Raw genomic sequence first — 16,598 nt, 5'->3', positions numbered from 1 at the left:
ATTACAAAACTGACATGTTTTAAGGAAGGCTCTTCTCCTTTTGCACATACTTTCCAGGCATTCACCAACTTCTACCCAACAATGAGGCATCCATTGTAGCCCTATCCTAAGGTTACCTACTATAAAGCCCATTTCTTCAGGATTCTTTAAGTGACTAAGCCTCATTAATTCACATATTCAATCATTTCACTCAACCATTGCTTCTTTACAACTCAATGATGTACCAGGTCCAGATGTATTATAAAATCAAATATGACATAATTCTCATCTTTTAGAAGTCTGGTGAGAAAGAATGCAAAGTAAATTAATGATCACATGCAGTGGGACACATGTTATGCTAGAGGTTAGAGTTTACGTTCTGAGAAAAAGATGATAGAGCTAAGCCTGCCCTAAAGATCAATGCCTTTCCCTGGAAGATCTATACTATATGTCTTCCAACATTGACTCAAGGAAGAGAGATTTTCAGCATGGTAGAAATCAAGAGCATAAAGGGTATTTTCAGAGCATAAAGGGTCTTTGAGTGCCCCTTAAGTTATTCCATCTACATAGCTTTTGACTCCTCCCTCTATAGCAGTAAATGTAATGAGCACTTTCCTCTTAGTATTAAAATTCATGAAAAGATAAATAAAATGTATGGTGACCATGAAAAATAAGCCCCTCAGATCTCTTGCTGTAAGGAGCATAGTTGACTGACAACCGCAGCTGCCATGCCCCTGGATCCACCACCACATTCTTTGAGGCCACGTTTCCTCCAGACTACTCACAGTGAATGACTGAACAGGCAGGGGTATGAAGGCAGGCTCATTCCTTTAGGACACGGAGCCCTGTAATGGATGGCTTTGACTCACAGACTTTGCCAAACTTTGTTAGAATTAAATTATAGTCTGAGTCTCTTCTTCCCCAGTCCTCCTTCCTTCCTCCTCTCCTGTCACAGGTATCAGACCTGCACTGCACTCTGAGGCTTTCCTTGTCCACACCCGCTTTAACCCCCTTTATTTTTTCATGGGCATTTCCCCCAATAAATCTCTTGCATGTCCAATCTTGTGTTCATGTGTGCCTCTCAGGGGAATCCGAATTAACACAACATGGAAAATTAAGAGTTTCACTAGCTCCTATCACTAGTATTTTTAGAAATAAAGTAGCTACTGTCTCAGATATCCTTGGTTTTATTAAGGAAAACAAGAATCAAGTCAGTTGAGAACCTTATTTTGAAAAGGATAGCAACTTTGTTTCATTTTTTGCTAATACTAATGCTGGTTATTTCAAATCCACTCTCTTCTGCTCTGTGCCTTAAAAGGCCAACCTCATTCACTGGGCTCCATCAACAGGCTTTCTTTGCCCTTTAACTTCTGACCAAGGTTCACCATAAGAGGTGCAACTGGATATGAGAGGACAGGAAGATTGTGTGGTTGAGTATTTATTCTCCAGGCTCCCTCCATGTCAAGCCACAGGTTGGCATTCGCTGTGCTTTTCTATCAAAGGAAACAGCTCCTGCCAGGATGCCTAAGGTGGTAACAGATTCTCAAGCATCATGCCCTGTTGCTTTCCTTTAATCTTACTGACCCTTTTTAAGTCATCCCTTTATTAAACTCTCTTCTGTTTCCTACTTGTTTTCTGCTAAAACCCTAGGTGATATCTAATAATTCCCAGGTCTTTCTTGGGATATGGAGCAAGTATAACTATTTTTACAAGTCCTTTCCTCTATTTACTAGATTACATTTTCTGTTTGGTATGCTATTTCTGCTTGCTAGGTTTATATCTATTCTTAGGAAGTAGAATTCCAATGGTGATATCGTGTTGAAAACATAGTTTATTTTTACTGTTGTAAGTATGTAAAATGATGTGCATTGTAAGCTTAACATTATACTTTTCATTTGCATTTGATCTTTTTTCCACATGAAATCTATATAAAGATATTTTTGCTTATGGTTTATGTACTTGTCTTTGTATTATATTTCAAAAAAAAATTTAAAAATCCTTATCTTTATGATGAATCCTAAATTCTCTGCAGAAGTAATGAAAAGAAAAAAAGACTTTGACTAAATTACTATCTGTAACATTCACTGAGGCCTATACATTTTCCCATGAATATTGGTTTAGTTGCATCTAACAAGTTTTGATATGGAGCAATTTCACTGAAATTTAGATTCAATTGTTTTCCAATTTCCATTATTATTTCTTAATTATCATACACATTAAGAAATATATTTTCAAATTTCCAAATATAATGATATTTTATCTGCAAATGATTTTTAAGTTTTTGTTAGCTATTATTGGATAAAATTTTTTAATAGTGCAAATATAAGATAATATATATGTCTAATTATTGGGTGCAGGGTTCCAAAAATGTGTTAGACCAAAAGCACTAAAAATGTTTTTTAAACCTCTATAGCCTTATTTATTTCCTGCTATTGAATCTATTAGTTACTGAAAGAGGTACATTAACAGCTACACTGGACCCACTAAAGAATAAAGCCACTTTATTCTTTGTTGTTTTTATTGTATTTTATCCAATATTTCTCAATGTTTGTGGGATAGTTTCACCATTAACTTTGTCCATTGACTTTCTGGAAGTGAAAATATCTGCAACTAATAATATGTTCGTATTTTTCCCATTTCACAAATAAGGAAATAGATGCATGGAGAATTTAAGAAATTTTCCTCAGGTCATATGCCTAGCAAGTGGCATTTCCAGGATTTAAATCTAGCGGCCTTTAGCCATGTGCTCTATTGACAATAATTAGTATTATCATTATTATAGCATTGATAAATAACTATGCCCATTCTCTAATGATTTGACTTAGTACTAAAGTACCAAGTCTGTGGTGGAGGAAGTGAGAGAGTGTTGACTTTATTCTTGAGCTACTTTCCCTCCCAGAAGCAAAATGCCTGTAGCAGTTCCAGACCTCATAGCCTCGCAATACATAATTCAGGAGAAAATAGAAGATTTTCCATAGGCCCTGAGACAAAGAAAGGAGGTATCTCTTTCCCAAAACCCTTAGTAAATGCACACTAGCCCCTCCTTGGCTCTGACTAGGTTATGTGTCAATTCTTAAGTCAATCATGGTGGCCTGGGCAAAGGGATATAGCTATTGCTTTAAACCAGTCTGGATCCACCTCTAGAGCTCAGAGTAGAGTGAATCTCACCAAAATGAGGTAAAGAAGCTTCTCAAAGGAAATATGGGGAAATAGTCCCAGAAGCAGGGAAATGGATTTTTGGTACCAACAAATATTAGGTAAGCAGAGAGGATGGAGAGGTGTTCCAGTAGCAGATAAGCAAGGGAAAGTGTGAAGTGAGCATGAGGGAGGGAGAGAGAGAGAGAGAGAGAGAGAGGGAGAGAGAGAGAGAGAGAATGTTAAGAAAGACCTGCAGTAAATCTTTTATTGTTATAATACAGGAACATTTTCCATGTAGAGAGCCAAGCTAACAATTTTTTTCTGATTATTTTTTCTCCCTCTAAAAAGAACATATTTTGCTTTTAGAACAAAGAATGTGCTTCAGAGCCATAGTCTCTGGGATCACAATCATTCCTCATCCTCAATTTACTACAATCAGACTCTCCTCTCAGCACTTCATGGAGATGGTTTCTGATTCCCAATCAAGGCCTCTCAGAAGTCCAGAGAGGTTCAAGCACCAAAGCCTTAACCAAGGGTGCGGGGGGAGGGGCGGTGCAGGAGCAATAGATCTCCCCTTAAAAACCTTCTCTCCAAGTGGCACCCTTAGATGAAAGCTCTTGATAGAAGCAATATGAAAGAGGAGCCGGTAAATTCATTATGTTTACGACACTGTTAAAGTCATGAGTCAGATGGCAAAAAAGGAGGCAGGATAGAGGACAATTTTAGTGCAGTGGTTTCCTCATCAGTTAATGGTGCAGCTCTAGTCCTTGGATCAAGCTTGTCTTCAAACCATCTGATGGTGGAAACCAGCTAACTGTGGGAATGTTTTCATCTGTTGAGGATCTGGGTATATGAAAAATTAAAGAATAGCAAAACAGGTTACAAAAATTGTGGGTTATTTTATATCTTCACATTTAACAAATTAATGCTTTTCATATTCACAAATATGTCTGTTATGGGATATGTGTCACTAGAAACAAGACAAGTACTCATAAGGACAGTAAGCTGGGGTGATGACCATTTCAATGCCACTGACCCAGACAGTACATACCCCATCTTTCCTGCACCCACTGCCATCACCTCAAAGGGGTGGTTTTTGGTTTATAGTCTCGAGAACTCTTCAAATGACACAAGAATTGCTTTGAGGAGAGATGCAATGAGAAAGGGTCAAGTATGAATAAGAATCATGGCAAAGTCCAAAGTCAGGGAAGAACCCACATTGAAAAGGAAACTGGAAGACTGATATAGACTCATTGAAGAAAAGTATTTTAAACAAAGGAGGTGGAGTTAACTTTAAAGATATCTTGAAGGAAAGAATTCCAGGCAATGGAGAGAGCCAGCAAAAGCCTATAAGGTGGGAATATGCCTGGATTGTTCCAGGACTAGCAAGGAGATCACTGTGTTTAGAGGGCAGCAAGCAAGGGGAAGAGGAGTAGAGGGTAAGGTTGAGGCAAGATGAGAGGCCAAATGGCAGAGTGTTCTAGAGGCACTACTTGAATGAAATGGGGAGTTATAAGATTCGGCACAGAGAACAAGAATGACATAACTGACTTTTAAAGGGGTCAGTCTAGCTACTGCTTGAGAAAAGACTGTTAGGAGCAAGAGTAGAAGTAGGGAGACTAGTTAGGAGACTATTGCAGTCATCTAGGTGTGAGGTGATGGACAAGTGGGGTAAATGTAGAGGGGGTAGGATTCTGCATCCATTTTGAAGGCAGAGCAAACAGGATTTGTTGATACATTAGATGCGGGAGATAGAGCAGAAAGGGAGATTAAGAAATATTCCAAGGTTTTTGGCCTGAGTAACTGGAAGGATGTTGTTACCATCAACCAAGACTGGGGACAGGATTCAGAGGATAAGAGTCCAGTTTGGGGCATGTTGAGTGTGAGAAGCCAGTTAACTGATTCTCTGATCTGAGGGAAGCCACTTAACTTCTCTAGGCTTCATGTGAAAAGGAGACATTTGGACCAGAAAAACTTCAAGTTTCCTCCAACATTTTTTTGATTCTAAATTTCACTTGGCTAAGTTGTTTTTTGTGCTAATTTACGTGATTTCTTGTGTCACAGATTAAATTTTAGTTTTGTAATTTTAAATAGGAAGGTCACAGTAGACCTCACTGAAAAAGTGACTTTTAGGGGGTTCCCGTCGTGGCTCAGTGGTTAACGAATCTGACTAGGAACCATGAGGTTGCGGGTTTGATCCCTGGCCTCACTCAGTGGATTAAGGATCCCATGTTGCTGTGAGCCGTGGCGTAGGTCGCAGACATGGCTCAGATCCCGCGTTGCTGTGGCTCTGGCGTAGGCCGGTGGCTATAGCTCTGATTCGACCCCTAGCCTGGGAACCTCCATATGCCGCGAGAGCGGTCCTAGAAATGGCAAAAATGAAAAAAAAAAAAAAAAAAAAGTGACTTTTAGACAAAGGAAATATGGACGTTAACCATGAAGGTATCTAAGAGAGTATTCCATGCAGAGAAAGCGACTGTGGAAGAATCCCAAGGTAAGAGTGAGCCCGTTCATAAAATGGCTCATATTGTTAAGTATGGATTAAATACAGGCACACATTTGACTGATAAAATCCACAGAGAGCAAAACGTCTATAACAAGGGGAAAAAGAGACATTAAAAAGTCTTAAAGGATTCAAAAGCTAGTGGAACATCAAATAGCTTTTAGAAAAACAGCAATTTGATGATTCAAATATAAATGAATCAGAAACATAAGAATTACTTTTCCCCTTAAATTGCTCTGAATAAAAATTCAGACGTAAAACTCTTGGCAAATATACTTTAGATGGTTCTGTAATTCTTTCCTCCTCTTCAAAAAAAAAAATCTGAATTTTAAAATTTCAAATTACAGTGTTTGTAAACAATCTCAGTTTTAGCAGTAACGAAACAATTTGTTTTTTAAAGAAATAATACCATTGGATTGTGATGATCGTGGTATAACAATAAATGTAATAAAATTCATTAAAAAAGAAATAATGCCAATCACAACAAAAAATAGGGTAACTACTAGAAAAATAATACAAATCATGAAATAACAAACTTTCCAATTATATGAAATCCTTTTGTACAGTTAGGCACTTTTAAATTAAGTAAAAGAAAAGGAAATTTCCACATAAAACAGGAAAAATCTTTTCTGGTTTTGGTATTTTTCAGGATTCTTAGCATTTCTGAAGATTTTTGTGTAGGCCAAGTTTATTCCTAACACAAAACTGGCAAATTGGAAGAGATACTTCCTTAACTTAGACGGAATGTGAGATCCTTCCTGGCTTCCAGAGGCTGGAATAATTGAAATGTAGGAGGGAAAGAACAGAGAGGAGGATGGGTCAGGTGAGGAGTAGCAGTGCGTGGTGTGTGTGGAATGCAGGTGGAAGATCATTATCACCCAGGAAGGTAGATTCCAAATCTCAGATCATGGCCGTATGTAATATTAATAACCGAAAAGCCTTACAGAGCACTTACTATGTGGTGGAACATGAATTTTTACATACGTGGAACAATATCTTTCTTTCATTTTGACAAGTGAAATGTATAGCAACTGGTTATAGGATTTTTAATTTGAAAATGTATTCCACTGCCTCTTACCTTTTGCTGTGGCAAAGAAGAATTTCACGGCCAGCCTATTTCTCCTCCCCTCCCCTCTTTATAGATAACTTATTCATTCTGTCTAGAAGCTTGTACGAGTTTCCTCTTTTATCTTTGGGCGAATAGTAATAGAAAATACTTAAAGAGTACTTTCTCTGTACCAGGAAATATTCAAAGCATCTCATATATATTAAAACATTTAATCATTGCAGTAACACTTTGAAACTATTGCAATGGCTATCCTTATTTTACAGGTGAGAAAACAGAGAACTTGAATAAGTTGTCTAAAGTAAATAACTTGCACATAGTTGAGCCAAGAGAGCTGATAAATAGAAGAGAACACAGGAGACAAAACAATTGTAAATACTTTTTTAAAGGTACTGTGGTTCATTGAGTGCAGGAAATTTGAAAGAGAAATTGTGTCAAGGATGCCGGAGCTGCTGAGATACTGAAGACAATTCTCTGGGCCTCAATGCCTGGAGGCTGCCCTGGGGTAGATCACATCTCTTCCCTTTTAAAACCTGCTTGGAAGGAAACAAAATCTTGACCATGGCTTATGCGCCCTTGCATGATTTGGGCCCCTGTACAGTCTTGCACTATGAACACATGTTTTTGTTGGTCTGGTGTGGTTTGGTTGGTTTTGTATTCAGCCTTTTGAATCCCCTCCCTAATTTGGGGAATTCACGACCCTTCCAGATTGCCTCCCTGCCTTAAGCCATACAGCTTTTCCAGCTCTACTTTTTATCAAGGTTAGAAATGATACCAAATGTAAATGACAGAAGGACTGGAAATGTTTAACCTGGAGGAGAGGAGACTTTGGTGGGGGTGGGTGGGTGGGTGAAGGAGACCATTGATAGAGACCTCTCCAAATATTTGGAGAGCGGCAAATGAAAGAAAGCTGTGGCTTAAGAGCAGAAACTGGGGGTGGGTGTGGGGGAGGAGAAGTCACAGGAGGGAGGGTGAGATAGTCAAGAGGTTAGGGGGAACAACTCCAAACACATTCTCCAAAACTCCTGCCTTCTGTACAAATTTTTTAAAAATCAACTTTCTTGAAGTATAGTTTACATATAATAAAAATGCATCTATTTTAGGGAGTTCCCATCATGACCCAGGGGAAACAAATCCAACTAGGAACCATGAGGTTGCAGGTTTGATCCTTGGCCTCACTCAGTGGGTTAAGGATCCCATGTTGCCGTGAGCCGTGGCGTAGGTCGCAGACGTGGCTCGGATCCCGGGTTGCTATGGCTGTAGCTGTAGCTCTGATTCGACCCCTAGCCTGGGAACCTCCATATGCTGTGGGTGCAGCCCTACAAAGCAAAAAAAAAAAAAAAAAAATTTAAATGCATCTGTTTTAAAGGCACATTTTCATGAAGTTTGACAAATGAACACACCCATGTAACTACTCTTACCAAGATACCACATATTCCTGTCACCCCCACAAAGTTCCCTTCTGTTCCATTCCAATCACCAGCTTCCACCCCCAGCCCTGGCTTACCACTAATCTGATTTTGGTTACTAAATCTAGCATTTCATATAAGTGTAAATGTACATTTTATGTCTGGCTTCTTCCACTCAGCATGGTATTTTTGAGATTCATCACTGTTGTAGCATGTATTCATTGTTCACGTCTATATATACCTTTCAGTAGTAATCTATTGAACAGATATACCAGTTTTGTTTATCCATTCATCTCTTGATGGAATTGGCTTGTTTCCAAATGTTTGTAATGTTGAAGCTGAAATGACCATTCATGTACCAATGTTTTTGTGGACATCTGTTTTCATTTCTCTTGGGTAAATACGTAGAAGTGAATTGCTAGGTTACATATCCACAGCATATTTAATTTTTTAAGAAATTGTCAAGATTTTTGCCAAAATGGCTGTGCTATCTTACATTCCTAGTAGTAATGTATGAGATTTCCAGTTGCTCCACACCCTTGCCAACATTTAGTGTTGTTGAGTCTTTAAGTTGGAGGCCTCTCATAGGCCTACAGTGTACATCATCACAATTTTAACTTGCACTTCTTTAATGACTAATGATTTTGGATGTTGAGCATTTTTCATGTACTTACTGTTGTTCTTATAGCTTTTTTGGTCAAGTGTCTGTTCAAATCTTTTCCCCATTTTTTCATGAGCTTTTTATGAGTTGTAACATTCTTTACGTTATCTGGATAGAAGTGCTTTATCAGGATTATGCTTTGCAAATATTTCATCAAAATCCATGGCTTGAATTTTCTTTTTTTTTCTTGTCTTTTTAGGGCCTCACCCTCGGTATATGGAAGTTCTCAGGGTAAAGGTTGAATCGGAGCTGCAACTGTTGGCCTACACCACAGCCACAGACACGCCATATCCTAGCCATATTTGGGACTTATACCACAGCTCACAGCAACACTGGATCCTTAACCCACTGAGCAAGGCCAGGAATCAAACTTAAGTCCTCATGGATACTAATCAGGTTCATTACCACTAAGCTACAACAGGAACTCCCAAATTTTATTTTCTTAACAGTATCATTTTAAGAGAAAAAGATTTTATTTATCATTTTTTTTTTCTTTTTTGGCCGCATCTGGGGCATAAGGAAGTTCCTGGGCCAAGGATCAAATAAAAGTTATGAGCTATGCTGTATCCTTTAACTCACTGCCAGGACTTGGGTTGACCAGCCCCTCCATAGAGATAAGCTGGATCATTAACCTACTGTGCAACAGTGGGAATTCTAAGTTTTTAATCTTGATGAAGTCCAATTTAAGTTCTTACCTTTTTTTTCACGCTTTTTGCATCCTATCTAAAATAATCTTTGTCTAACTAAAGTTCACTATTTTCTTCCAAAAGTCTTATTATTTTAGCTCTTACAGTTTGATCTTTATGTCTATTCTTATACTGGCACCACAATCTTTTTTTTTTTTTTTTCCCTGCTTTTTAGGGCCACACCTGTTGCATATGGAGGTTCCCAGGCTAGGGGTCCAAGCAGAGCTACACCTGCCAGTCTACACCACAGCCACAGCAACACAGGATCTGAGCCACGTCTGTGACCTACACCACAGCTCACAGCAGTGTTGGATCCTTAACCCACTGAGTGAGGCTAGCGATCGAACCCACAACTTGATTGTTCCTAGTTGGATTAGTTTCCACTGCACCATGTCAGGAACTCCCATAATCTTGATTAATGTAGCTTTACAGTAAATCTTGAAACAGGTAGTATATCTCTCCCAACTTGTTCTTCTTTTTCAAAATCGTTTTTCCTATTTTAGGTTTTTTGTATTTCCATATGAAATTTACAATCAATTTGTCAATTTCTAAACAAAAAGTCTTCTGGGACTTTGATCAGCATTGCACTGAATCTACAGGTAAATTTGGGAAAAATTGACATCTTAATATTGATAAATAATATTGAACATAGTATATCTCTTTAATTATATATATAGAAACCTTCCTTAATTTCAGTACTACCTGCTTTTTTCAGTAGTCTTTTGTAGTTTTCAATGTACAAGCCTAGTAGTTTTTTGTTTAAACTTTCCTTAAGTATATTATATTTTTGATGATGTTGCAAATGGTATTTAAACATTTCAATTTATAATTGTTTGTTGCTGGTATAATAACCAATTATTGAATATTGACATTGTTTCCTATAGTTTTCCTAAACTTACTTGTTAGATCTTGTAGTGCTTTTGGAGATTTCTTAAATATTTCCATATACATGATCATGTTCTCTATAAGTAAATCAGTTTTACCTCTTCCTTTACAATTTGTTTGCCTTTTATTTCTTTTTCTTACTTTATTCTATTGATTAGGACTCCTAGTACAATATTGAATAGAAGTGGAAGGTACAGACATTCTTGCTTTTTACCCAGTCTTCAGGGAAAAGCATTTAGTTTTTCACCATTAAGTGTTATGTCAGCGATAGGGATGTGAGCTGTAGGGACGCCTTCTTCAAGTTGTGGAAGTTTTTACTTGCAGTTTGCTTAAAGTTCTATTTTGTTTTATTTTGGCTGTGGCATGAAGTGGTTTGATGCGGGATCTCAGGTCCCTGACCAGGGACTGAACCTGGGCTACAGCACCAAGTCCTAATCACTAGATCACTAGGGAACTCCTCTTTTGTTGTATTTTTATACAAAGAGTGAGTACTGAGTTTTATCAAATGATTTTCCTGCATCTTTTGAGGGGATCATATGGTTTTTTAAAAAGTCTATTAATATATTGATTTTCAAATGTTAAACCAATCTTATTACCACTGCTCATTTAATCAAAAAGACAGAAAACAATGAGTTAATAAGGATGTAGAGAAAGTGAAACCCTCATGCATTGCTGAGGGGAATGTACAATAGTATAGACACTTTGGAAAACAGTTTGGGAGTTCCTCAAAAATTTAAACAGTGTTACCCTGTGACCCAGTAATTCTATTCTTCTTCTTCTTCTTTTTTTTTTTTTTTTTTTAAGGGCTTCACCCTCAGCATTTGGAAATTCCCAGGCAAGCGGTTGAATTGGAGCTGCAGCTCCTGGCCTGTACCACAGTCACAGCAATGCCAGATCCTTTAACCCACTGAGTGAGGCCAGGAATTGAACCCGTATCCTCATGGATACTAGCTGGGTTTTAACCCACTGAGCCATAATGGAAACTCTGCAGTAATTCTATTCTTGATACATACTCACAACAAATGAAAACATGTCCATACGAAAACTCATATATGAATAATCACAGCCATGTTTGTCAAAAAAGTGGAAAACCCATATGTTCATCAACTTATGAATAAGTAAGCGAAGTTTGGTACAGCTGACTCTAGAACAACATAAATTTGAACTGCGTAGGTCCACTTATATGTAGATATTTTTCAGTAGTGAAAACTACAGTACTTCTTGGTCTGTGGTTGGTTGAATCTGAACGTAGAAGAGTTGCAGATATGAAAGGCCAACAATAAATTACACACAGATTAATCCTTGGTGTTGTTCAAGGGTCAACTGTGTATCTATACAATGGAATGACATTCAGCTTTAGAAATGAATTAAGAACAGAATTTGTCCTGTACAATGCTGTATGTCAGTTACATCTCAATAAAATTAGAACAATAAATAAAAAAAAACCCCTGAATTTGTCTATTCTAGGTACCTCATAAAAGTAGAATATTTGTTCTTTAGCATCTACTTCTTTCAATTAGTAGAATGTTTTCATGGCTCATCTATATTGTATCATGTATCAGAATTTTGTTATTTTTATAGCTAAATAATATCCCATGGTATATATACCACATTTTAAAATATCTCTTGGGTTTTGCTTTTTTATTCATCCTACAGTCTCTGCTCTTTATTCGGCATGTTTGGGCAATTTACCTTTAATGTAATTATTTATATAGTTGGGTTTAAATGTATGATTTTGCTATTGGTTTTCTATTTGTCCCATTGTTTTTCCTTCCTTTCCCCCCCACTTCTTCAGGATTCTTTCTCTCTGTATGAGTTTTATTTAAAATATCATATTTCTCATCTCTGGAACTTCTATCTAAGACTTCATTCATCTTTTTTTTCTTTTTTTCTTTTTTCTGCTGTTGCACCGATGGCACATTGAAGTTCCTGGACCAAGGATAGAATCTGAGTGGAGCTGTGAATGCCACATCTGCAGCAACACTAGATCCTTAGCCCACTGCACCCAGCCAGGAATGGAACCACCACCTCCACAGAGACAAGCCAGATTATTAACTCACTGTGCCACAGCAGGAACTCTATATCTTTCTTTTTTTACTTCCTATGTTTGTGTTGTGTTATATCTTTGTGAGCACACAGTGCATGTTTATAATAGGTATTTTAGCATACATGCCTGCTAATTCCATTATCTGTTATTTCAGTATTTGCTTCAAATTACTATTTTTCACCTAATTATGTGTCATGTATTCCTATTTTCTCATATGTCCGGTAATTTTTATTTATGTTTTTATTTTTAAAATTTCTTTTTTTTTGTCTTTTTGTCCTTTTTTGGGCAGCACCCATGGCACATGGAGGTTCCCAGGCTAGGGGTCCAATCGAAGCTGTAGCTGCCAGTCTATGCTGGAGCCACAGCAACACCAGATCTGAACTGCATCTGCGACCTTATACCACAGCTCACAGCAACACAGGATCCTTAACCTACTGAGCGAGGCCAGGGATCGAACCTGCAACCTCAGGGTTCCTAGTTGGATTCATTTCCACTGTGCCACGACGGGAACTCCTGTCTGGTGATTTTTAATTAGATAAAGAATATTATGAATTTCATATTATTTGGTGCTGTATTTTATTGTATTCCTTTAAATAATGTTAGACATTTTCTGGTAGGCAGTGAGGTTACTTGCAGGTTGGGTTTTATCATATTGAGGTTTGTTTTTAAGATTTTGTAAGGAGCTTCGAGAATACCCTTAATTCTAGAGTTGATTTAGCCTTACTTCTAAGGCATGGCCCTTCTCAGATCTCGACTAAATGGCTAAATATTCCACCAGATTTCCCTACTCTGGATGGAGGAATTAAAAAATTTTGGTTCTATGTGATTTCTGGGAATTGTTCACCTTACAGCTTGCTGAATAATTAGTCTTCTCTCAGAGGACTTTTACACACAATAATAATGGGTTTCCCTTTATGCATACACAGAATGATATTCAGCAAAAACTCAAGAGGCCTCCTATGCAGATTTCTGGACCTCTTTCTGTGCTTAGCTCTCTCTCTTTTGAACTCTGATCTTAAGATCATAGCTGCTTGGACTCTCCAAATTAATCTGTTTTCTCAGCTCAGCAAGATGCTGGGTTCCTTTTCCCTGTGTTGTGCCTTTCTAAAGGCAGTAATCTGGGATAATCATAGGGATTCTTTCAGGAATCCAGTTCTACATTGCCAGATGTCTAATGTCTGAAAATTGCTATTTCATATATTCTGCCTGATTTTCTAGTTGTTTATGGTGGGACGGCAATTCCTGTTAGCGGTTAATCCTTTATAGGTGGAAATGGAAATTCTCCTCTCAAAAAATGTTATGCCACTAAACTGACATGGCAGATAAGACTAATGTAAAGACATTAGAGGAAGTAGTGAGAAAGATGAGATTGAAACATCAGAGGTCAGTCTGTGAGACTTTTAGAAACTGAAGTCAAAAGACAGTATCATTTTTGAATACTATCCACCTTCATTCCCAGTTTCACCCACCAATTGCTCAGGTGCTATTCCTCTGCCTGCTCTAAATCACTTCTAATGCTCTTTTATCACCTAAAGAGTATTTTTAAAAAATGCTTTCAGATTAGAAAAAAATAATGCGCAAAAAATATCTTGCTATTCACAAAGATTAGCGGGGTCTTCCAAGTTTGTTTATCTTCGCATTTTTCCTCTATAGAGGGTTTATGGTACTACGAACTTATTGAAAATATTTCATAATTTCTTTGAGCTTTGAAGCTCAATAATCCATAACTACAAGCAATTAAAAATTGTTCTGAACAGCACAATGACAATAAAATATATGAAGATTTCCTCTTAGCATATTTTTGGACCTCAGCGTCATTTAGACTTGATTTGGTTAAAGGTAGTATGCATTAAGCAAAACTCTCTTATGGTACAGGGGCAAACATTCTTTTGTAAGTGTAAACTCTAAAACAGCAAAAAGAGGTTTTCTCTCTGTCTGTTGATGGGAGTGCTGTGGTTTTTGCTATGTTCACAAGCTGACAAACTGGACAGTACATTTTTCACATTGTTTCAGCCCATGTAAATTTTTCTAAATAAATGGTTCCTACTTGCCAAGCCTCAGTGAATAACACTGACTCTTTTTCAGTCCACGAAGCTTACCACATGGATTACATATATGCATTACTCATACAACACAATCATTGGCCTATATGCCAGAATGAAATATGATTTTACAGTTGCCTCTAGAGCACACATTTCCAGCTTTGGTTCTACATATAAGGAGACAGATTTGCAGTTTTTGTTTTCTTACCAGATTCACACACATTTGCCTCAAGCAGAAGTATATGCTCCATAGGCTAGTTTTTTTTTTTTTTTTTTTTTTTTTGTTATAAGAAACTCTTGCTTCTTTTTAGACAATCTGTCACCTATTTAAAAAAAAAAAAAAAAGAGGAACACTGCACTGTTCACATTGTCAAAACTTAAAGCAGGTCCAAAGGAAAATGTGTCTTGGAACTCCTTCACTGATTTGTTTTTGTAGAACAGCTGGAGGTGAGGCTTACTATACTAATCATGTCCAGTTGCTGCTGGTCAAATTGCACATTCAGGAAATTCATAATTAGGTGGTTATATCCCCTGAGTTTCCCCTGAAGCACTCTTTACAACTCTCAATTTGTCTTCTTCCTTGTCATTCAAAACAAAGCTCCCACCTCTATCCCCCCAAAAAAAGAAGGAAGAGAGAAAGAGACAGGAGAGGAAAAGGGAAATTGAAATAGAATTTCAAAGTTGTGCCTCTAAAATAAACTAAATTGTCTTATGACTGATGGCCAGCCCTCTCTTAAACAGAAAAACAACCAGAGCATATTAATGTGTGTGTTGTTTTCAAAAACATTTTAAAAGGATTAAAAATACTTAAAAGGATGTTCTCCCTAAAACTATGCTCTGAAAGTTTCATTGGCTTATGTTTTGATTTCAAAAAGTGTGGATTTAAAATTAAGTGGCACTACTGGGCTTTAAGGATTAATTTTTTTCCTTTTTTTTCTTTTTTTTTTGTCTTTTCTAGGCAAGGGCAACACCGGATCCTTAACTCACTGAGCAAGGTCAGGGATCAAACCCGCAACCCCATGGTTACTAGTCGGGTTTGTTAACCACTGAGCCATGATGGGAACTCCTCAAGGATGAAATTTTAACATTTCATGTAAATCATATATATTTCCTTATTCTATTTGCTTCTCTATTTCTCCTCCTTAAACTTGGAATTATTAGATCATTAATAAAATACTAGAATTTGTAGCTCAAGTGTTGATTCCTCATTGATTATAGCAAGTTCCTTAGTTCTATATTGGAAGGTTCTGGCTTCTAATACATACTTTGGAACATCAGGGTTTCTGAAGATATTCACTTCCTTATTAGGCAGTTTTAAGGAAAAGGAGGAAAGAGAAAATTCTCAATGAGCTGAACTGCGGTGAGGAATATGTACCATTATTTTTCTAATAATCCCAAACCACGAATTGTTAATAAATTGATCTAATAGAAATAAACAGAGGTTAAGTGCCACATGCTAGTTAAGCAAAATTAAAAACAATTCCTCAAAAAGTCAAATATAGAATTACCAATATGATCCAGCAGTTGCACTCTATATACCTAAAGATTTTGAAAGCAGGTACTCAAACAAATACTTGTACATAGACTTTCATAGAAGCACCATTTTTAATAGCCCAAAAGATAGAAAAAAATCCAAATGTTCAGCAGTGGATGAAGAGATAAACAAATCGTGCTGTATACATACAATGGGATATTATTTAGCCCTAAGAAGGAATGAAGTACTGATACATGCTATAACATGGATGAATACTGAAAACATGCTAAGTGAAAGAAAGCAAACACAAAAGTCACATATTGTATCATTCCATTTATATGAAGTATCCAGAATAGATACTATAGTGACAGAAAGCACACTGGTCATGGCCAACGGCTGAGGAAAAAGGAGAATTAGCAATAACTGCTTAATGGATACAGGGTTTGGTTTTGGGAGCTTGATAAGGTTTTAGAACTAGATGGAGGTGGTGGTTACACAATGTAACCTCAGTTCTTAATGCCACTGAATTGTTCACTTTAAAATGGTTGATTTTATGTTGTAAATTTTACCTCAATAAAAAAAAAGTTAATTTAAAAAATCAGTAGAAAAAATAATGTATGCTTTCGGTAAGGGTCTAGTACTTCTTGGAGGCTATAGAACATGATGTTCCTAACAGAGTTGTAGGTAGGGCCACAATCTAGCAAAACA

At 37.1% G+C, this 16,598-nt stretch overlaps 1 long non-coding RNA gene across 1 annotated transcript; it reads left to right on the top strand.

Annotated features, from left to right (window-relative positions):
• The first annotated feature begins 1,362 nt into the window (after positions 1-1,362).
• Positions 1,363-14,436, top strand: LOC146397595 (uncharacterized). The gene is made up of 3 exons (XR_014824331.1): positions 1,363-1,508; positions 9,946-10,041; positions 12,254-14,436. It is a non-coding gene; the product is annotated as an uncharacterized LOC146397595 (long non-coding RNA).
• Positions 14,437-16,598: the final 2,162 nt, after the last annotated feature.

This window comes from Sus scrofa, chromosome 13, assembly GCF_054392235.1.
Source record: "Sus scrofa isolate SSC_HxYL_T2T_F1_AM1 chromosome 13, Sscrofa_HxYL_maternal_Yorkshire_Landrace_v2.0, whole genome shotgun sequence".
Taxonomy (NCBI): domain Eukaryota; kingdom Metazoa; phylum Chordata; class Mammalia; order Artiodactyla; family Suidae; genus Sus; species Sus scrofa.
This window is presented reverse-complemented; position numbering and strand designations above follow the sequence as displayed.